Source organism: Mustela putorius, unplaced genomic scaffold, assembly GCF_011764305.1.
Source record: "Mustela putorius furo isolate JIRA1106 unplaced genomic scaffold, ASM1176430v1.1 tig00000281_pilon_pilon_pilon, whole genome shotgun sequence".
Taxonomy (NCBI): Eukaryota; Metazoa; Chordata; class Mammalia; order Carnivora; family Mustelidae; genus Mustela; species Mustela putorius.
In genome coordinates this window covers 24,193,539-24,215,629 of record NW_025421343.1, presented here as the reverse complement: position 1 = coordinate 24,215,629, position 22,091 = coordinate 24,193,539, and the positions used below count along the sequence as shown (strand labels likewise).

Sequence of the window (22,091 nt, the reverse complement as noted above, 5' to 3'; positions counted from 1 at the left end):
AATGTAGCTGCAGAAAGGCTTTGTTAACAGAAGCCGGGTGCCTGGGTGGCTCAGTGGGTTAAGCCTCTGCCTTCGGCTCAGGTCATGGTCTCAGGGTCCTGGGATCAGATTGAGGCCTGCATCGGGCTCTCTGCTCAGCAGGGAGCCTGCTTCCCCCTCTTTCTCTGCCTAACTCTCTGCCTACCTGTGATCTCTCTCTCTCTCTGTCAAATAAATTAATAAAATCTTAAAAAAAAAAAAATACAGAAGCAGGGGCTCTCAGAGTAGGGTGGGCTCCAAAGCAGCACATTCTGGCATTTTCCCAACCTTCTCCAGGAAGGATGATGGTAATGGGAAGGGGAGGTGTATGGGGGAGGGGCAGTAGACTCCAGACACTGGAATGATATTGTCTGGCAAGGGGCAGGGTTAGTTTCTTCTTCTGGTCTCACTTGACCTCCAGCTCTCCTGGAAGGCTTCCTACAATCTAGCCATGCTTATCAGGAAAGCTCAAGAAAACCAGCCACACTTGGGTTAAGTGTCACAGTACGCAGGAAGGGCAGCCCCCTAGAAGCCAGTCTAGGCCCTGAAAAGACTATCCCTCACAGAATCTTTGTTTTTAGCTTGTCCATCAGTCTTTGCTTTTGGTGCCTGTTGGCCCACCATGAACTCTGTTATTATGACTGGGGGAACTGATAAAGTCCCATTTTGGGACCTGCAAGGCTGAGGTCAGGTCCCCCAAATATGGCAAAGCCCTTGGGCAACATCCAGCCAACCAGCCCTCTCTGCTCCTCACCACCATCATCCCCCACAGCCAAGAACTAGAATTAACCAGGCATGGCTATGTGTCTCTCAGGAGAACAAGGGTGGACAAACTTTTTCTGGAGAGTTATAGGCTCCCGCAGTCCGTATTTTAGGTTATGTGGACCATAAGTCCTCTGTGGCAACCACTCAACTTTTTGCTGGTAGAGTGGATACGAAGGCAGACATAGACAATATGTAAGCAAATGGGTGCGTCTGATTCAAATAAAACATTATTTACGAAAAGAATCTGTAAACCAGGTTCAACCCACATGTCATAGTTTGCCAAGCCCTGCAGCAGACTGTGACATGGTATTTTTGGTTTGGGTTTTTTTTTTTTTAAAGGATTTTATTTATTTATTGGAAGAAGAGAGTAGAGAGAGAGAGAACGCAGGAGTGAGAGGCAGAGGGAGAGGGACAAGCAGACTCCCTGCTGAGTAGGGAGCCTGATGCAGGGCTCCATCCCAGGACCTTGGGATCATGACCTGAGCTGAAGGCAGATGCTTAGCCAACTGAGCCACCCAGGGGTCCCTGTGAGTTTTTTGTTTGTTTGTTTTTTAACTGAGATGTAACAGACATATGATATTATGTTAGATTCAGGTGTAGGACATAACAGTTCGATACTTTTATACACTGTGAAACGATCACCACAGTAAGTCTAGTTAACATCCATCACCACACAGTTGCAAACCTTTCTTCTTGAGACGAGAACTCTTAAGATCTGTTCTCTTAGCAACTTTCACATACACAATACAGTATTACTAGCTACAGTCACCATGTTGACCATGACATCCCCATGACTTACTTGTTTTGTAAATAGAAGTTTGTACCTTTTGACACCCTTCACCCATTTTGTCCACCCAGACGGCGGGTTCTTGATGACAGCAACCATGTGGTTCCTCTGGGGGGCCGCCCATGCACGCATACATCTGGCATGCCCTCCGGGTCTGTGGAGTGGGGCTGGATGCCTTCCTTTTAGGTCACCCCCCCCCCGCCCTTGTAGAGTGGGGACTGCGGTGAACACAGAACCATGTTGTCTGAAGGAATCTTAGCGAGGCCTCCTCATCAGTGAAGAACTCCTTGGATAGTTTCCTCGACTCACGATACCTACTCACTCACACTCCCGTGGTGCCCCTGCTTTAGGACAGCAATCTGTTTACCCCCCAGATCCCCGCTGGGGCCTTCACCCTTGTGGTTACTCACAAGAGCTACTCAGTCCATTGTTACAGTAAAATTGATTCTTCGGAGGCAGAAGAGACAAACTGTCTACTGAAAGCTTATGGTCCTCTTCTTGGTGGTAAACTCAGCTGTGAGGTCACCTGCCTTCTGCTGATGGGGATGGAGGCTGCAGCCAGCCCCTGAAGTGGGCAACACACTCCTCTCACCCTGGGCACTCATATCTGGGGGATCTCATTGCAGCTCAGACCCTGGTGAGGATGGAGGCTCAAAGGAGGCTGGGTGAGTTCTTTCAGGCTCTCGAATCCATTCCAGAGCAGGCCTTAGGGTGTAGGGCCTAGGAAGAGAGACCCTGTTTGGATTGTGAGCTCCTAAAGAACATCATCTTTGCATCCTAAGCAGATAGAAGAATACTTGGGACACAACAAGTACTCAGTAAAACTCCCATGGGTTTCCTCAGGAGGGCACATCTGTATCCTGGTTACCTGCAACTCTATCTGACCTACATGTGACCTTGGCACAGCCTCCAGTGAGATCCTAGCAGGAGGCGCACCAGATTCCAGAAAGTTTTACCCATAATACCGTTCGAAAGCACTTCAAATTTTGCAAAGTGCTTTCTCATGGCCTTTCTCTCTTTTCATCCACACTGAAACCCTACAAGGTACCGGTACCTCAAACGTCCCCAGGCCTCACCAACTTGTGAGGTCCCTTAAAATGAAGGCTCTGTCAGTAGGACTATAAGCCCTTAAGGGTTGCCCAACCACCCTACCCAATGCCTTCATTACCTAAAACCTCCCCCCGTGGCTTCTGGGTGCTCTCGAAGACGTCACAGATGAGCTCATGAATAAGTGTGCAACACCCATCTGCTCATCCTTCCTCATGGTCACATACCCAAAGCTCACAGGCCACTTGAGGACTGCAGGTGGATATGGATTTTTGCCCCCAAGCCCTTGGGCTGCCACAGATTCTGGGCGGGATGAGGATAGTCATGTCTGGGCCCCAAGGCTCTGCTCTGCTCCAAACCCTATGCACGAGGCTAGGGGTAAGGGTCAGAAACAGGGAAACTATCTCATTTAAGTAAGTGAATAGAGAAATGGGGCTTGAACCCACATGCTTTGACTTTGACCCATTCCTCCTTTCACTTTCCGACAACTAAATTATTGCTCTAGATCCTCTCCTCATTGAACAAGATCAGGTCCATTTTCTACCCTTGGAAATGTCAGTGTTAAAGTCTAGCCTGTTCCTGATTCCTCCTTCCTCTCTCCATGTGTGGTTATCTGGCAGCTCCAAGAAGAGGGAGGTAGTCCTTGGCTCCAAGAAAAAGTCACTGCGATGGACAGCTAAAGCCACACAGGGTTTTCTTTATAATTTTGGCAGAAACTGGTTGTTTTCTGCAGACATTTTAAGCAACAAAAATAAGGATCATGATTGCACTGTATTTCCAAACAAGTGAAGCCTTGCTCTGTTTACCTGGTGCTTAACCCTACTCTCCAGGATGTGGAAAATTTACAGTAGAAGTAACTGGCCTACTCTTTCCATCCTCCGCACGGCGCAGCCTCTGGCCTTTGGAGCTGCCACCAAGAGCCAGAATGTAGACAACTAAATAGGACAAAGAAATGTAAACCCCAGGAAATAAAGAGTTCATCACACCAAGTGTTACGTTCAAGCCATTGTCTCAGATGTTTTGGATACTCTACTCCTCAGTTTAGGAAAGCAAATCTGAAACAGAACAATTACATCACAAATGGAACATTGCTATAGTTACTGGGATCGAAAAATGTTCAGCAAAGAGAAAGCCTGCATGATTCCAATGAGATCCAGGTGGAGAGACCCTTTCAGCAAACGTCTACCCACCAGCCTATAAAAATGATGGAAAAGGCATAAGAATAAAAGGAACGAAGTGCCAGGTGCTCATCCTGTGAACCCACATCCTCTCTGAGCTCATCCTTTCCAGCTGCTTCTATGGCCCACTGTCCCTCTCTCTCTTACACCTTCTGGGGTCTTCTGCCCATAGTCCGCCTTCCTTCCCTGACCCACCAGGCAGCTAGGGCAGGAGAGGGCAGCAGGGAGAACGAAATGATCAATATGAATGGTAACAACATCTCCTGGAGCCGTTGGTAGGCACCAAGCCCGTGTCTTGCATGTCTGCCTAGACAGTCTCATGTCATCGTGACAGCTCTAGACGGTGGGTTCTATAATTGTTCCCATTTTATAGTTGAGGAAAACCAGGCTTAGAAAGGTTCAATGTCTTGCCCACACCACACAGCTAGTTAGTGACAGAAGCAAGTCTCAGACTCAATCTGACTCCAAAGTTAATCACCCTAACCAGTACTATACACATCTCCCCACAAGAGCTATTAATTCTATGTACTATTTAATGTGCTTATTTATCTTCCCTCAAAATAAATGCAAAAAGTTGATATTATCCATTTTATAGAAGGAAACACTGGCATATGTGGTAAGCATATATTGTGTGTGTGTAAACAGGTAGGTGAGTGCCTTGTTACGGTTCTTACTCATATCTTACCCATAGGGATTCTGAGACTCAGAATGATCTCCTGGCTGGAAAATGGCAAAATTTGGATTTAGAACCTAAGTCTGGGGGCACCTGGGTGGCTCAGTCGGTTAAGTTTCTGCCCTCGGCTCAGGTCATGATCTCAGAGTCCTGAGATAGAGCCCCACATCGGGTTCTTTGCTCAGCGGGAAGTCTGCTTCTCCCTCTGCTCTCCCCCATTCATTCTCTTGCTTGCTCTCTCTCTCAAATGAATAAAAAAACAATTAAAAAAAAAAAAAAGAACCCAAGTCTGTATCTTGTGTCAACGGCATACCCCACACAGCCTACAAATGGGCCATTTCATAAGCCTCCACCTGTGGTCCGCAAGTCCCTACCACTTGCCCTGTCTGGCCTCAGGTACAGAGCAGGAGGCCAGCGGGAAAAGCATGGATGCAGAGACAGCAGTTTGGGGGGGCCAAGGACATGGGGATGGAAGCAGTAGCGGGTATGGGCCACAGGCCTGGGCAGCTTGGGGACTAAGCTGCCTGCTTCCATGAGGTCCTGGGGGAAGGCGAGCCACCAGGGCAGGCAGGGCAGGAAGTGGTGTGTGTATAGGTGGGACAGGATCCTAGCAGGAAGAGGGGGACCATGTGAGAGCAGGGTGAGGAGGGTGTTCCTCCCAGCCTCACGGGAGCCAGAAAGTTTATCTGCTGGGCAGGAGGGCAGAGGAGGCCGAACCGTGCTGGTCAGTCCCCTGCCAAAGCCCGCTATCCCTCCTGCAGTCCCATCTCCTTCCTCAAATCTCCCCTTCACCCAAGCACAGCCCCTTCTCCTACTCCAGGAACAAAGGGAAAGCTGCTTTTTGTGCCCCCAAGGAGCCGCACAGCAATGGGCATGGAGCCTCATGGTCAAGATGTGCCCCCCTCGTGTGTACGTCTCATCTGGTTCTTTGTGTGTGTGTATGTGTGTGTGCATGTGTGAGTGTGTGTGTGTGGGGTGCAACTTTATTTTTCTAATTTACATTCAATCAGCCAAGGTACAGTACATCATTAGTTTCAGATGTAGTGTTCAATGAGTCACCAGTTGTGTATAACACCAGGGCTCATACATCACGTGCTCTCCTTTAATGCCCATCACCCAGGTGCCCCATCCCCTCACTGCCTCCCTTCAGCAACCCTCAGTATGTTTCTCAGAGTCAAGAGTCTTTCATGGTTTGTCTCCCTCTCTGATTTTTTCCAAATCAGTTTTTCTTCCCTTCCCCTATGTTTCTCTGTGCTATTCCTTATGTTCCACAAAGGAGTGAAACCATAGCATACTTGTCTTTCTCTGATTGACTTATTTCATTTAGCATAGTACCCTTTGGTCCCATCCAAGTTGATGCAAAAGTTGAGTATTCATCCTTTCTGATGGCTGAGCAATATTCCATTGTATGTATGGACCACATCTTCTTTATCCATGCATCAAGTGAGGGGCATCTCTGCTCCTTCCACAGTTTGGCTACTGTGGACATTGCTGCTATGAACATTGGGAGGCATGTGCCCTTTTTTTCACCACATCTGTATCTTTGGGGTAAATACCCAGGAGTGCTGAGCCATAGGGCAGCACTGTTTTTAACATCTTGCAGAACCTCCATACTGTTTTCCAGAGTGGCTGTACCCGTTTGCATTCCAACCAATAGCATAAGAGCAAAACCACACTGTCCACCAAATAAAGATCTTACATCTCCTTCTCCCTGCCAGTTTGCACAGCCTGTGTTATGTTTTTGTTCCTGGGGGGTCACCAGTAACTTTGATTGTGATCGGAGGAACAGGTAAAGTCCCAGAGGAACCTCCCATACACAAGATTCTTAGGAAAAATGGACAAGGAAGAATGAAATACAAGGAACTCAGAGGGAACGTCTTATCAAGGAGACGGGATCAAGGGAGATAACAGGGTGACTGGGCACAATCACTGGACAAGGTCAACCAAACCTCATCCCAAAGTCCTAGCTGAAAATAGAAACACCTCAGGAAAAGACCTTACATGCTAAAATACCTCTGACTTTGATTCACAGCAGATGAAATCCAAAGAAAGAGAACTTTGTTTCCCGTAAGCATGGCCATCCTCACAGAGGTGAGCTGGGACACCTGCCCGAAATGCAGCAGAAGCAGGAAGTAGACCATGCAAGGAAAACAGGAAGGAGCAGGCTTATATACGAACAAGGGATGAAAAAAAATGGCCTGGTCCTGTACAGAAAGGCCTTGATTCAGGGGAGAAGAAGTGCAGAATTATAGCCAAGATATAAACAAGCGTCCTTCTGGGATGGGTGTTCACTGTGGATGGCCGTGGCAAGGAGACGGCGTTCAGAAAGCCAGCCATACAACCGCAAGCAAGCAGTCATGCCGACAGGGACTCGAGCTATCTTTATATCTGTTGGAAGACACATTTTGCCAAAATAGCGTTGCTTATAAAATTTTTTACATTCCTTGCTAACAATTCCAGAGCTCAGATAGAAGGAGAAACTGCCATTCTGGATATGACTTTAACCAATGAGAATAACCTGTTTTCTGTACAGAAATTATAGGGACCCTGGGAGAACATGACCTTGTCCCATTTGGGAGTCGATAATAGCAAGGAAGGGGAACATGACATAAATTCTAAGGTGATGTAATAATGAACAATTCCAGGGGAAAGGAAAAGGATACATAAATCCCTGAGCCAGTGTGGTCCTACAGAAACTTTCTCATGAACTCATCTTTTATAAAGGACATGTTCACAACACATACCCAAGAACGATATAAGAAATGAAGGTTTTCAGGAAGGCTAAATCCTCAGCTAAGGAGAAATGCAAGAAATGGGAGAGATTTCACCAGAGAAACATAAGAAAAGTGTTTGTTCCATGAAAGGCTCTGTTCAAGACAACTATCATATGATCTCCCTGATATGAGGAAGTGGTGATGCAACATGGCGGCTTAAGTGGGTAGGAGAAGAATCAATGAAAGAAGATGGGATTGGGAGGGAGACAAACCATAAGTGACTCTTAATCTCATTAAACAAACTGAGGGCTGCTGGGGGGAGGGGGTTTGGGAGAAGGGGGTGGGATTATGGACATTGGGGAGGGTATGTGCTTGGGTGAGTGCTGTGAAGTGTGTAAACCTGGTGATTCACAGACCTGTACCCCTGGGGATAAAAATATATGTTTATAAAAAATAAAAAATTAAAAAAAAAAAGAAAGGCTCTGTTCAGAGAGAAAAAATGGGATGAGAGAAGAAGAAAGAAGGAGGGTTGGAAGTGGGGAAGGAGGGAGAAGAGGAGACAAGAACAAAGGGAGACAGAGAAAAGAAAGAAAGAAGGAAGAAAACAAGGAAGTGACATGTTCAAGAAGACAATGCAATATTAATGGGGACCAAAAGTCCAAATTTGCAAACACTCAGTGCAATGAGAACAAATTCTGAATTCTCATTGTGGGGCAAAGGAGACCACACAGCTTCTCATACACAGTAAATTAGGGAAAAAGAAAAATCTAATAAGGGATTTCAAACCTCTAAGTCCAGACAAATTCTATTCCAGAGTGTAAAAATAATCTGAAGAGTCACTGAGAGTGCGTTTGAGAAATCATGGAGAATGGGAAAGATGTCAGAAATCTTGGGAAATTTGTTCTATTTTGCAATGTGTTGGGTGGGGGTGTGGGGGGGAGAAAGACCCTGAAAATTAAAGATCTATAAGCTGGATGTGATTCTCATCAAGGAGGGTGAGCCCAAAAGGACCCTGTGGGTCAGAACATAACTTCTTTTTTTTTTTTTAAATGAGGGCTGTTGTCAAATTAGGGTCTTCCAAAAGAGTGATCATTGTTATGAGAAGTGGTAGCCATACCATACAAAGGAGGTTGAGAGTATATAGCACAGAAATCAGAGATAACTAAGAAAGGTAGCAAAGATTTGAAATGCGATCGTGTCCAAGGATCTGTAGAATCATTTTGTATTGCCTTAGAAAACAGAACTAGGACGAATAGCAAAAATTTTAAGTAGGTGAATTTTTCCTTAACTTTTAAAAATACTTTCTGTTCACTCATTCATTCCACAAGTGTTTACTGAGCACCTACCTTGTGCCCATACTAAGCACTGAGGATACATGGAAAATGGAAACTATTAAAGTATTTTCAAAGTTGTACTGTATCACGCTGCTCAAGAAAATGTATACAGTTCCTACCTTCCTGGGACTGGGAGTCTTTTGGAGGAAAATCAACAATAGGCATAACAAGGAACATAATTACAGGTCAAAGCAAAAGCCAGGAAGGAAAGAATAGGGGATGGATATAGAGTAATAGTGAGTCCCTACTTGAAAGATGGTGTTAGGGACAAAACTACTCTGAGGGGGTGACATCTGTGCTGAGATCCCTATGACAAGTGTAGGGTTACGTGAATGCTTTGGGACAGAGGGAACAGTGGGTTCCGAGACTGAAAAGAGCTTGACTCATTCCCAGAACTGAAGGGAGCCTGGCTGGGGCAGGAGGCGGGGGGAGTAGAGAGAGCCCCGGGGAGGTGACTGCAGCATTTAGATGACACAATAATGTGAACTGAGAGTGTGGTGTCCAGCTGGAAAGAAGTCCATTCAACAACAAAAAAAATTTTGAGGTACAGGAGACAGAATTTACTGATGAATCGAAAATGGACTTTGAAGACCAATGGCTAGAATGATCCGAGACTGAGCTGGAATGGCAGGCCCTGAATGGCCATAGGAAAGGATGCAGCAGAATGGGACCTGGAAGTGAGCCCACAGCAAGGACTGGAAAGACTACAGCTGTATTTGATTCCACGATGACAAGAGAACATAACAGAACTCCCGTGAAGGTACCTGCCTTCCCTGCAAGTCTACCAAAAGCTCCAAAAAGCAGACTTCAGTTCCCACCAGTTAGAATCTTCCATCACAAGCACCGATAAATCATTTCCAGGGGAACGTACAATGTTCCTGGGAAAAACAACACAAATACTAGCAAAACTGAATGTAAACTTTGCCTACATATATGTACGTCTGTATATAATATTTGCTTATAGCTTGTGCATTATAGGCTATTGTTCATAAATTAAAATATAGAAGACACCCATGCTTTCAAAGCACCTAACATACCTTGATACGTACCAGACACGAATACCATAAATGTTACTAAAGGCAGCACAAACATCTTCCTCTTGTAGCATCAGGAAAAATTCTCTTTTAAAAGAAGGTTTTTGTGGTGCCTGGTGGCTCAGTGGGTTGGGCCACTGCCTTCGGCTCGGGTCATGATCTCGGGGTCCCGGGATCGAGTCCTGAGTCGGGCTCTCTGCTCGGCGGGGAGCCTGCTTCCCTCTCTCTCTCTGCCTGCCTCTCTGTCTACTTGGGATCTCTCTCTGTCAAACAAATAAATAAAATCTTAAAAAAAAAAAAAGACGGTTTTTGACATCTAATAACCTGAAGTTTTTTGTGTCAGAATGACCCTCCAAAAATGAACCCTCTCATCCCTATCTTTGTCCACATAACCCCACCTTCCATCCACAGAAACACCCCTGCCTTCAAGAGTCATAAATATCGGGGACGAACAGCAGTGTCTGTGAGAATTCGATTGGGGCAAGGATGCTTTTCTAGAATATCCCAATCTTTAAAGGAGAACAAGGACCAAACCACAGACAACTTTGGAGACAAGATCCGCCGTGTTGTCAGCCAGCCACGCCGCGTCCAGTGTCCGACAACAGGGAAACACCAGGTTTTAAACCTCAAACCACAAACAGCTTGGCCTCAGTCATGCCCCTCAAGCTATCTGTAGTTAGCTCACTTAACAAATCACTAACTGAATTAAGTATCTGGGGGAACCTCACCCTGCATGCTTTCCTCCGCATTAAATTCATCTGATGTTTAATTTTCTTTTTTGGAAAGGAAAAAAAAAAATTAGAGGAGGAAAGCAAGCTGCAATACGGGCCAGCAGGTGTGAGTTTGCGTGTTTCTGGCTCAGGGGCTCAGACCGCGGTTTCACCTCCAGCGGGCTGTTTTGTCTAACTGTCTGTGCTGTAACGCTTATTGTCCCACAGGACTATTGGTCACACCACAAGAAGTGCATATCTGGGGACAGAGGTCGCTCATACCATATGGCAAGACGAGCTGCCCTTGTCACTTTTTACCCGTGGTGGCAGGTGATTTCTTAAATGAGACGTCATGGACTTGTCAGAATTGCATGTCTATTGAACACTGGGTGATAACCTCGACCAGGCAAAGACATGCCTGTTAAAAACCACAAAGTAGAAATGGTTCAAGAGCTTTCACACAGTAGCGACTTCTGGATGGTTCTTTGGAGAAAACAATGTTTGAAAAAGAAAGATTTTAGTACCAGATGCAGGTTTTGGCATAGATAGCCTGAATGATGTTAGGATAGGTCTTAAAAATATCTACTTTCAATGTTTTTTTCCCCATTCAACATTTGTTTTATCCAGATGTACTGGGAACCGTCTTCCCAGAAAAGCGCACAATGTGAAAGATAATGGAATTCGCCCGTTGAACCAAACGGTACAAACAATGCAGTGTCCATTAAGTGTGATCTCCCAGGAAGGATTCAGCTCAATCTGAAGCAGGCCTGTGCGGTGAGTCTCTTTTTAAAAATCATCCTCTTGGCTTTCTGCTCATTTTTATCCACAAGAGAAAAATATAAGTATGAGCTCCTAAGTATATATGAGCAAGAAACTCAGGCAAAAATATGCAAAAATATGGGCCTGCTGATGAGGAGAAGCAAAAGCAAGCAGGAAACTAACCTGGAGGAGATGGTGCCCAGACCAGAAAGAGAAGTCTGGAAATGTGGAGGGGCAAGTTGAGAAACTTTTTTTTAAATAATCCAAAAAGAGATTCAGGGAATGTACAAGGGAAAGATGGAAGAAAAGCAGCCCGGGCCCCTCTGGGAGCTCTCTTTTCCTGAGTCATAAAACCCTTCTGGTTTCCAATGTGGTCTTCTTTTCAGTTTCGAAAAGACAACCGCAAAAACAACTTCAGGGTAGTTTTCATAAGGAGAAGAGAACATTTTTTCCTGCACCAAATTAATTAGAATATCGGGGAAATGGCCGTCTGCTAGAGGAGAACAGCGGTGACCATTTTTCCCGAGGCTTCCAGCCGGGGAACGGGTGAGAGTATGTCTGCTTTTGTCAATAACATTGTAACACACGTACCATGGTGAGCATTTTGTGGTGTATCTAATTGTTGCACCACGATGCTGTATGCCTGAAACGCCCTTATTAGATGTCAACTACGCCTCAATTAAATTAAAAAAAAATTTAAAAAACGTAGAGAAGATATTCGTTTTGGAGTTGATTCGATTGCACAACTCTGTATTGAATATTTATGATGGTCTTCCTGCACATTCAGAGGACTACGTGGCCCCGGCAGATTTTTCTAAGGCAGCCCGGGCACTTTGATCTTCTGGGGGCTCTGACATCTGTTCTTGTCGTCTGCACATTCATATGCTCCTCGTGAGGCTCCTAGCAAGACCACGGAGCAGCAGTCGGAGGCCTCAGAACTCGTCCAAAGGGAACAGAGCTGAGATTTACACTCATTGAGGCAATAGCATCTCACTAAGGCAAGCCAAGAGGCGACCTGCCCGTTCGGATTATAAAATATTCTAGGTGCTATAGAACAGAGAACATTGTTTTAGAAATGCACCCAGCCCAAGTTATGACATCTCCTCGCCCCCACATGGGACTTGAGCTACCACTTCCTCGAAGTTTCTTCCCGGTTAGCAAAGGATGCCACTGTAGTAGCATCTCAGGGTGCTCAGAAATCAAGCCCCCCACCCCCAACCCCACTTACTAACTTGTTTTAAGCCACTGTGAGGCTCTGGTACCCATGTTGACAGCCCACCCCAAGAAAAGCCTGTCTTCCTTCCTCTGGAGTGGCATCTCGGAGCCCTCAGATTGGGCTAGTCCATTGATCAGGGAGGCTCGGGTGGCCCACACACCAAATCTTAGGGCCTGGGGCCAGATGCCACTTGTCAGACCTATCTTTTCTTCTAAGAGTTTCATAGTTTCAGCCCTTACATTGAGATTTTTGATCCATTTTGAATTTTGATGTATGGGGTGAAGTAGGGTCCCGTGTTCATTTGTTTGCATAGGGACAAGCAGTTGTCCCAGCATCACTGAGAAAACTGTTCATTCCCCATTCTTGTTGAAAATCAGCTAGTCATAGATTTATGGGTTTATTTCTGGATTCTCAGTCTTATTTCATTGGCTCGTCTGCCTATCCTATGCCAATACGCCACGAGCTTGCTTACTGTAGCTTTGTAGTAGGTTCTGAAATAAGGGAGTGTGTGTCTCCAACTTTGTTCCTTTTTTTTTTTTTTAAGACTTTTGGCTACTCTGGGTTAAAAATTTTTTAATACATCTTCCATCCACATTGTGAAACTGCACTCCCTCTGAGAGATGTCCCCTAAAGAGAAGTAAAGAGAGCAAACAATAATGTTGTAATATCTTTACCTTTATGCTCTCACTTCTCTGACTTGGCTCTAGTATTCGGTCTTAAAATACAAAAGGATCTTTCTCTTTGTCTTCATTTCACTTCAGTATCCCCATGGACTTGTACAGTATTTCTCTATTTGTAAAACCCAGAATCCATCTCCATATAAACATGGCAAAAGACACCTATAGTTCCTTCCTGCCCATGTCCTGCTTCTTGGGCAAATTCTGTGATGACTGCAAAAAGTTCGAATCCCCAGAGTCTCGTATTTCTCATAAAGAACAAGTTTAGGACTTTGGTCAATTATTTCCACTTGGGTTAATGTCTATAAGAAGTTCAACTCCTTCTAGAGGATGAAAACAAATGGCAAACAATAGTTACAAAGGGAAAGCAAGAAGAAAATCAGGTGTTTTCTATTTTCACAGAGGCAATGTGTGTTTCTGAAAATAAATTAGCTGGGTTTTATTTGAAACCAAACATAAATAAAGTTCTTAAACTAGCCTTCCCAGGTAAAATGTGGTACAGCCACAGACCCTGGAAACAATCTGTGTGACTCAGGTGCTCTGCACAAGAAAACAGAAATGTGTGTTTTTCTCTATGAACTGATCTTGCAGTCAAGTAGTCCCACCTTTTTTGTTTCTAATATAGTCATCTACTAATAAATGTACGAACATAACAAGGTTGTTCAAGAAAGTCACAGAAAAACAGGCAGCCGTATGTCTCATCTGCTCTCAGAGCACGAGAAGCACTGGGCTGCTTTCTGAAAGTTCTAAGTTTAACAGCTATACGGGGGGCAATAGAATCGGTTCTAAGGGGCTTTTCTGTTTTAATTGGCTTTCTCAGAACATGCCGGAAGGCCCTCATAACAGCAGCCACCCAAGAGGGACGCACAAGGCCAGGCAAACCGGCTGCTTCAACTCCTCCCTCAAGGAGTCCAGACCTTCTCCATTCGAGGAGGAAGTCAATCTCCACATACAAGTCCCACATTTAAAGAGGCTTTGAGTATGGACCCTGTTACTCCTTTGTCCTCCCACGACAGAAACAGCTCTTGAGAAATTCTCAGAGATGGAAATAACTTGGGTGGAGGAATGTCAGTGGGGAGAGACTGTCCAGTGTGAGACCGAAAACACTGAGAGACCACAAATCTATAAACCCGTAACCGCATGGGACAATCGCATGGGACAAAATGTAGTCCAGCCTTGGTTTATAAATATATTCTTCAAATACCAAGCCAAGGGCAAACAGACTAGCATGCGCTGGGGAAATGTAATATTATTACCTAATCCGTGAGAGTAAAAAAAAAAAAAATAGGCAACAGTGTTGTAGTTGCTACCCTAGTTGTAAGGTTAGGACCAATTTAGAGGGGGGAAAAAGCATATATTTTTAGATTCTGTTTCACAGGATATCCAATAATATGGCAAACATTGGGATCAGATCTGATGACAATAATAGTGGCCATGAGAAAGCAGCAGGTGGTGGGATGCTAAACATATTTTGGGTGTGTCTAATTATTAAAATATTCTGAACTAAGAGAGGTCAGTAGAGGTACTGAGCACATACTATTTCATGGTAACGTGTAGACCTTGGTTTACTGCTCTGTGGCCATTTCAACTTCTCTGCCTGATTTGCCTGATTTTTTTTTTTTTAAGGTGCTCTTTCTTCCTCCCAGCTTTAACCACATCACAGTGCTTTCTTCCAGCCCCGGGGTCAGAGAAGGGACCCCCTCCAACCTGCCATCCTTATCCCCGCTTGGCTTTAGCCTGACATTCATCCACGAAATTTTTCCTCAGGAGTTTGCCTTTCTGAATCCTCTTAAAAATCAGGCTCCTTGAAACAAAGTCAAAGGAGACCAGCAAACCAGGCTGCTTGGGACCACAGGGCCCAAAATGGCACACAATACTTCATCTCCACAGGGGAACACCGGCCTGAAATGCACTGACACCACAGGAAGTTTTTATGTTCAACATAAACCCAAATCTTCCCAACTACCACCGCCAGTCTGCTCTGATGTCGCACAGAGAAGGTTCTAGAACTTCTTTCCAAAACCACTGACCCATGATGATGGGCTCTGTGAGGTTTCTAGAGGCCTGTTACATCACATGTAAGGGCTAAAGCTGTGTTGTCCAATATTGCCTCTCCACATGTGGCTGTTGAACCCTTGAGATAGGACCTGTGTGACTGAAACATGGAGTTTTACATTTTATATCCTTTCAATTAATTTAATTTTAAATTTTAAAATGGAACTAGTGTAAAATACCTTTCTGCTAAACACAACTTTATTGTCTTGGTAGTGCTACACTTCATTGTTTGATCATGTACAATATTAGTGTTACGGTGTATATGTCAGTACCTGCATTATTTCCAGTATTTATGAATAATGAATAATTTTTAAAATATTGACCACATATTGAAATGATAACATTTTTGCCATATTAGATTAAATAAAATAGGCTATTAAAATTAATTTCACCTCTTTCTTTTTACTTTCTTAGCATGGCTACCAGAAAGTTTTACATGGCTGATGTGGCTAGCATTATATTTTTACTGGATGGTGCTTGTCTAGTGGACAAGGGAAGATTTTCAAATGCAAGAACAGCAAGGCCATGGCAGACTGACAGGAGAAGAGTTTGGGACAGGGGTCATAGATCCCATTATTTCTTTGGTTTTCATCCAAGGGCTTAATTTCTTTCCAACAACTGTGAAAACTGAAAATGTTTAACATTTGAATTTTTTATTGTGCAACAATAATGTGTAAAATGTTCCGATTTTGCCAACTGGCCCTCTGCCCCAAAATAAATTCTTCAACTAGGGAATAGAATAACTTTTGTGCACAGAGGTCTAGGGCAGCATTGCTGGTCCCGCAGCCCCAGAGTCTTGGGAGAATTTGGAATAACAGCACAGTCCACGAACCTGTCCAGGCCAAGCACTGTCTGCAGACCGCGTAAGTCACCCCTGGCTTATGCCGGCACTACAATTTTTCAAAAGTGTAGATGTTTCCACGATTAATAAAATGTTAAGTTCACTTTAGGGTGTTCCTCAGTTCAGAGTTGTTAAGGGGTCATTATATATTTTCTCAACCAAAAGAATGGAAAAGTCAGCTGCTCACACCTAGGCCTGAGGAGGGTTGAGTCTTTGCTAGCTTATCTGGTGTCCATGTCAAATTAGAACCCGTCACACCAGGGATTTCAGCCCTGACTCATCCCCAGGGTAGGACCTGCAGGAGGATAGGCTGCAGCCCTGATATATTGTTATATTCAAAAAATTCTTTACATTTGAGCGGGTTTAACTGTCTCCTGAAGAATACCCAACAACTAGCAAATAAGAAACAGCTGCCCCATCTCCAAGGAGCCCTAATCATGCCTCCCCCGGCGGCTGGTGAGGTTGCTTCTGGACCCGGCCGGGTCTCAGGGCTATGGGTCTGCCCACCCCTGGCACTCATGCCATCCATCCCCATGGGCACCATAGTTCCATTGCCCAAAAGCTTCTGCAAGAAGCAAAGTTGGAAGGAAACTGGAATCAGGATCCTTTGACCTTGGAATTTATAGTGGAATAAAAAACATGTTATTTCTTCCAAATGCGTTCGAATTTATTTAAATTTAGACCAGGGTTTCTTAACCTTGGCATTATTGACATTTTGGGGATTCTTTGTTGCATTATAGGCCGTCGAGCAGGATCCCTGGCCTTGGCCCAGAACATGCCAGTAGCACACCCCTCTCAGCTGTGACCATCGAAAATGCTCCCAGACATTGCCCCACATCCCCTCAAGGCTAAACGTGCCCCAGGGAAGAACCCCTGGTTTAGAACGTCAAAACATTTGTGACATTAGCTTATTTTTTTACATTACGTAGTATCATGGTAAGCAAGTAACCATACTTACTTTCAATCAGATGCACCTGAATTCAAGTTCTGACCCACACCGCACTAGCTGTGTGACCTTGGAGGAAGTTGTTCAACATCTCTGTAACTCAGTGTCCTCACCTGCAACAGGACAGTAACTCCGCTGTCCTCGGGGAGAGGTTGTAAGGATTAATGAGATAGAGCGTGGGTGGCTCAGTCAATGACGCGTCCCACCTATGATTTCAGCTCAGGTCAGGATGGCAGGATTGTGAGACTGACCCTGCGTGGGGCTCTGTGCTCAGCAGGGAGTCTCCTTGAGATTCTCTGTCCCTCTGCCCCCCCGCAACTCTCTCTCTCAAATAAATAAATAAATCTTAAAAAGAAAAATAAGATAAAGCCCCTAACAGGTAGTCAGTAACCAGCTAGTGCACTCTGAAGCCCCCTTTTGCGCTAGTCAAATACCCGGTATCTGTAGCTTCACCCTAACATTGAGGCTCTTCTGGTCTCTGCATTAATGTAGCAGCCAAGGACCCGGCCTCTGAAGTCAGGGTACCAGGGTTCAAACTACGGGTGTCATCTGGAAGGAACGTCTTGCCCTCTGAAACCACAGTTTTCTCATCTGTTTAAAGAAGAGACGGGGGTGGAGCCTGGGTGGCTCAGGCGGTTGAGCACCCCACTCTGGAGTTCAGCTCAGGTCACGATCTCAGGGTCCTGGGATTGGGCCCCATGTCAGGCTCCACGCTGGGCATGGAGTCCGCTTCAGATTCTCTCTCTCCCTCTCCCTTTCCCCGTCACCAAAAGAGTGCTTTCTCTCTCTCTCTCCCTAAAAATAAAAAATAATAAAAGAGAGGAAAAAAGAATAGTTTAAAAAAGTAAAGAAGAGAGACAGAGACAGAGAGGGAGAATGACTTTCCCTCTTGGGGGTGTTGAGGGGGATGAAGTGACAGGTGCAGAGGCTAAACTTACTGACAGTTATCAGGTGCTGCCCACAGTCTTGCTCAATCTCCCTCCCCTGCTGCTGCCTGGCCTCGCCTTACCTCACCCTGAGGAAGTTTTCTGGAACCCCAAAGCCCTCACACCTCATACTGGGATCACATCAGTTCCTCCCAGCACCTCTTAGAAATTGTCTTCTTGCGTCCGGAAGTTCTCTTCAGTCTCCCCCAGCGGAGCTGTTCCCAGGCCCACTCTGAGGACCTTGAGGCTCTTACTTGTGGCGAAACCAGAGTGCCTGTCACACCGCTGTCGTGCTGGAGGGCCCGCCCCTCACCGACGTGGCAGCCTGAGACTGGGCGCCAGGGTCTCTGTCTGCCGGGCTTCAGTGTCCCCACCTGGGAAATGGGGCCCCCCCGAGTTTCCTTCGCCAGGAGGTTTCCAAGTCACTGAGGGCTGCAGGTGCTCCTCGTTCGTACTTCTCCGGGCATTTCTCTAGCATTGTAATTCCACCTCACTTTAAAACAAGCCTGCTTCTGTTTCTAAACCATGAACTCCCTTAGGTCAAGGACTCTACCCTATAGATATTCACATCCCACGTCGCACGCAATTCCTGCCACCAGGCAAATACTCAGTCAACATGTGTTGAAGGAATGGATAGGGGAGAAAGGGGTCCACGATCACTTTGAACACTCTGGAGTGTGACAGGGTGGGATTTTCTTCCCTCCTCGCCCTCCCCTTGCCTCCACCCCTGCTCCCATCTTCTGCTGGGAAATTATCTTTTGTAAGAAGCAGCAGAGATGGAAACTCTGTTCGTGCAATTAACTCATGGAGGCTGTGCAGAAAAGAAGTTAATAGTTGCAAGATAAACATGATTTGATTGGGGGGAACTGGGTTCCTCTGGGAAGAACCCGAAGTATCTGCTGCTGTTCCTTCAGGCTGAATATACGTGGCTGAGGAAGCGAGCCCTGGGAACGGTGGGTCCAAAGGTAGACGGGACTGTGAGGGGATAGGGCCACTGAGAGAAGGGAAATCCCAGTTAACCTCCCGTGTGGACTCCGATGTGGAGTGGCAGCGCCCCGATGGAAAGGGGAACAAGCGGCTGGCAGCATCCACTGGGCGCTGTGAGTCTTCATTCATAGGCACCCAAGAGTAAGAGTTTTCTTTCTGGAAATCACTATGCCAGGAGCCTCCCATCCTCACTCCCAACAAAATGACCTAACGTTAGTAAGAGAACAACAGTCAGAAAGCAAAGTCGGTATTGTGGTTTAACTGCTGTGGTTCAGAATTACCAAGGTGTCCTTTTGGGTTACAGATAGAGTGATGATTTTACTGAGACTTTCCAATCTATGGGACCCCAGTTACAACCTTATTGGCATGATTTATAGCTGGTCAAAACTCAGATGCCTAGGTCCTAGTCTCCTCCCCACCTGCAAAAATGAGAACGGTTAGAACTTTACTGGAGGTCAACTAAATGAACCAAAGCTTCACGATGTCATGGCAAAGAGAGCAGAGTAAGAAACAGAACCTAACATGACCTTGGTCAAATCCCAATACTTCCAGACTTCGATTTTCTAGACATGTTCAATGGAACTCTTACTACTTATGTTGACTCACAGGGACATTGTAGAGATACCATAAGATGTGATATTCAAAAACATATCAAACTGGCCAGGTGCTTTCACATTTGAGATACTTCTGCTAAATAACTCATGTGTGAAGGCTCCTATTCATTCAGTGCCTAACTGTGGCAGTTGCCAAAGTTGCCAAATTGGAGAGCCAAAGGCAGGGGAGGAGCCATGGGGGTGGACAAGAGGAAAGAATATAAAAATGAGAACAGTATGCTGCCTTGCCCCACAGATCCCCTCTCCCAGGAGAAACGGAAGCACATACTACACCAAGTCTCCCCAGAGCAAACAGATGGGAGTGTTTCTGGAGGGCAGCTTGTTTCTTACCACTCGCGTCACTGCCATTCACAACCAGCAGACACTGAACTCTTGGGAAGCCAGCAGAGGTACATGGATTTGGGGTGGTAAACTCTATTCACTACTGTTTCGCTTTTGATGTAAGTTGGATCCAAAGTTAGACTGGTTAAGCGAGATGGTTTTGCAGCTATTCGGAGAACATTATGGTTGGTAGGTTTGATTCAGGAAAAAAAAGAAAAAACCAGAAAACACATTTATCAAGCCGAGATGGAAGTGAGTGACCACAAGTCCTTCAGGAATGAGAGAGGTTCTACCCAGTGGCTTTCAGCAACACTTTTGCAGGCTAGACCCAGACACGTGCATAAATAGAAAAATATAGAATGTGTTCATGGGCTGGGGCCAAAGGGACCAAAAAGAGGCCATTTGGGAGAAGTGCCTACAGCTTTTTCCAAAATAGTCTGAGCTCCCCTCTGAGGCTCCGAGAAGATGGTGGAGAAAGTGAGTCTCATCTTCTCGACCACTTTGCTCTCCCGGGGCCTCAACAGCGTCCACAGTCCTTGGGTCTGACCCAAAGCTTTAGCAGAAGGAGAGGTGAGAGGCTCTCCTTATCTGCCTACAAACACTCATCACACCCAGTCACCTCAGACCCAGAGCTTCTCACTCACTCTCTCCCAGTGATCAGCAGATGACTCCAAGCTCAGACTTCTTGGCTGGGAACATCTGTTCCCTAGCCTCCCTGAATTTCCTTTGCTCCATTTCAACTTTTCATTTCCATCTGGTCTCCAAAGCTTGCCCTAAAGCATGCCCCCTCTCGGGTGTGCTCAGGGCCATTTATAGATGGAAGTCCTATGTGCCCCTTGATTGTCTGTCAGTCAAGCTATCAGCAGGGGCTGAGACATCATAAATGTCCACTGTGGGAATAAAGCTGAACACATATATAGTCCTTTTCAGCATTCCTTTTGTGGTTTTTTTGTTGTTGTTGTTTGTTTGTTTTTTAAGGAAACACCCTTTTGTTCTAAAGTAGTACATCAGCTGGGACCCAGCCTTCCACAGTGCTTTGGAAGCATGCCCTTTGGGTTAATATTGTTCTCTTCCTTCTCATGTATATGGCATACTCCACAGTATTTATCTCCAGAATAGCATCTAGAAAACTGGTAATGGTTTCACATGCACACCAAGACCCCAAACTCTTAATTCAGATGGAAAGCAAGAGCCTAATGTTTGCTGTATTAGTTTCCTATGGCTGCTGTAACAAATTATCACACATTTGGCAGCTGAAAGGTCAGAATCCGCAATCAGTTGAATGAGCCAGAGTCAAAGTATCAGGAGGGCTGCACACCTTTTGGTGGCTCCAGTGGAGAATTCTCTTCCCTCCCTTTTCCAGCTTCTAGAACTGCATTCTTTGCATTCTCTGGCTTTGGGATCCTTACTCCATCTTCAAAGCCAGCAGTGGAACATCATTGTTCAATGTCTTATTTCCTTCTTCAGAGTCATATCTCCCTTTGCTTCCCTCTTATAAGGACACTTGTGATTGCATTGAAGGGCCACCCAGATAATCCAAGATATCTCCCCATTTCAAAGTCCTTAACTTAATCATATCTGTACAATCTCTTTGGACAATCTCTTTGGAATGTAAGATAACAGTCATAGTTCCAGGGATTAGGACCCAATATCTTTGGGGGCCATTATTTAGCCTACCACACTGTGACAAATGCATATTTTCTTACAGTGTGTGTCTTCTGCTGAGGATCTGAAATAATGTTCAAGAAAAGTGCTGGATCCCCTGGGTCCTGCCACATATTTTGGATCCAGGATAACCCACTTCATACTCTTAAGGAAAAAAGGGGTAAAAAGTTAATCAGTGCAGAGAGCACTTCACTAGAGACAAAATAAACAATATCTTTCACTTTGCATTTTAGCAAACCAGGGTTCTAGGTTTGCAGGCACTGGAAAAAGAACTTGGAAGTGACCCATGAGTAATGATCACACACCAGACTCACTCAGCCTCTGCAAGGCCGGTGAAGAGTACAAATGGAAGCCCACAGAGCCTGTGTCTAGAATGTTTAAAAATACAAATCAAAATAACACAACATTAAGTAAAATATGTTCTTACTTTCTACCTTGATCAACAGACCTTCACAATGACATAAAAGCCACAATGACATGGATTGCCCATGGTTCATCAGGGAACTGTGAAAGATTGTGTAGAAAGCTATCCATAGCCCCTGACCTCTGGTTATACCCTCCCTCCCCCGTCTCTTCCTATCTCCTCACCTGCATGTTCAAGGGCTCACATTCACCTGTAGACACTCTGACCCATGATTCCCTCCAGCCTCCCTCCCTTATAAAGAGCTGCCCCTTGGCCACACTCAGGCCTAGGATTAGCTCAGCAGCAGCACTGTATGTCCTTGGATAGGCAGACCAGAGAAAGAGGACTGGGCAGGCTCTGAAAGCAGCTTGACACAATTTGTGCAGGGGAATTTAGGGTTCCAGTTACCTGGATCATGAAC

At 45.4% G+C, this 22,091-nt stretch overlaps 1 long non-coding RNA gene across 1 annotated transcript; it reads left to right on the top strand.

The window, feature by feature from the left end:
* The first annotated feature begins 8,887 nt into the window (after positions 1 to 8,887).
* On the top strand, positions 8,888 to 16,341 carry LOC101694548. The gene is made up of 4 exons (XR_200415.2): positions 8,888 to 9,276; positions 9,962 to 10,166; positions 10,888 to 11,034; positions 15,382 to 16,341. It is a non-coding gene; the product is annotated as an uncharacterized LOC101694548 (long non-coding RNA).
* The last annotated feature ends 5,750 nt before the right edge of the window (positions 16,342 to 22,091 follow it).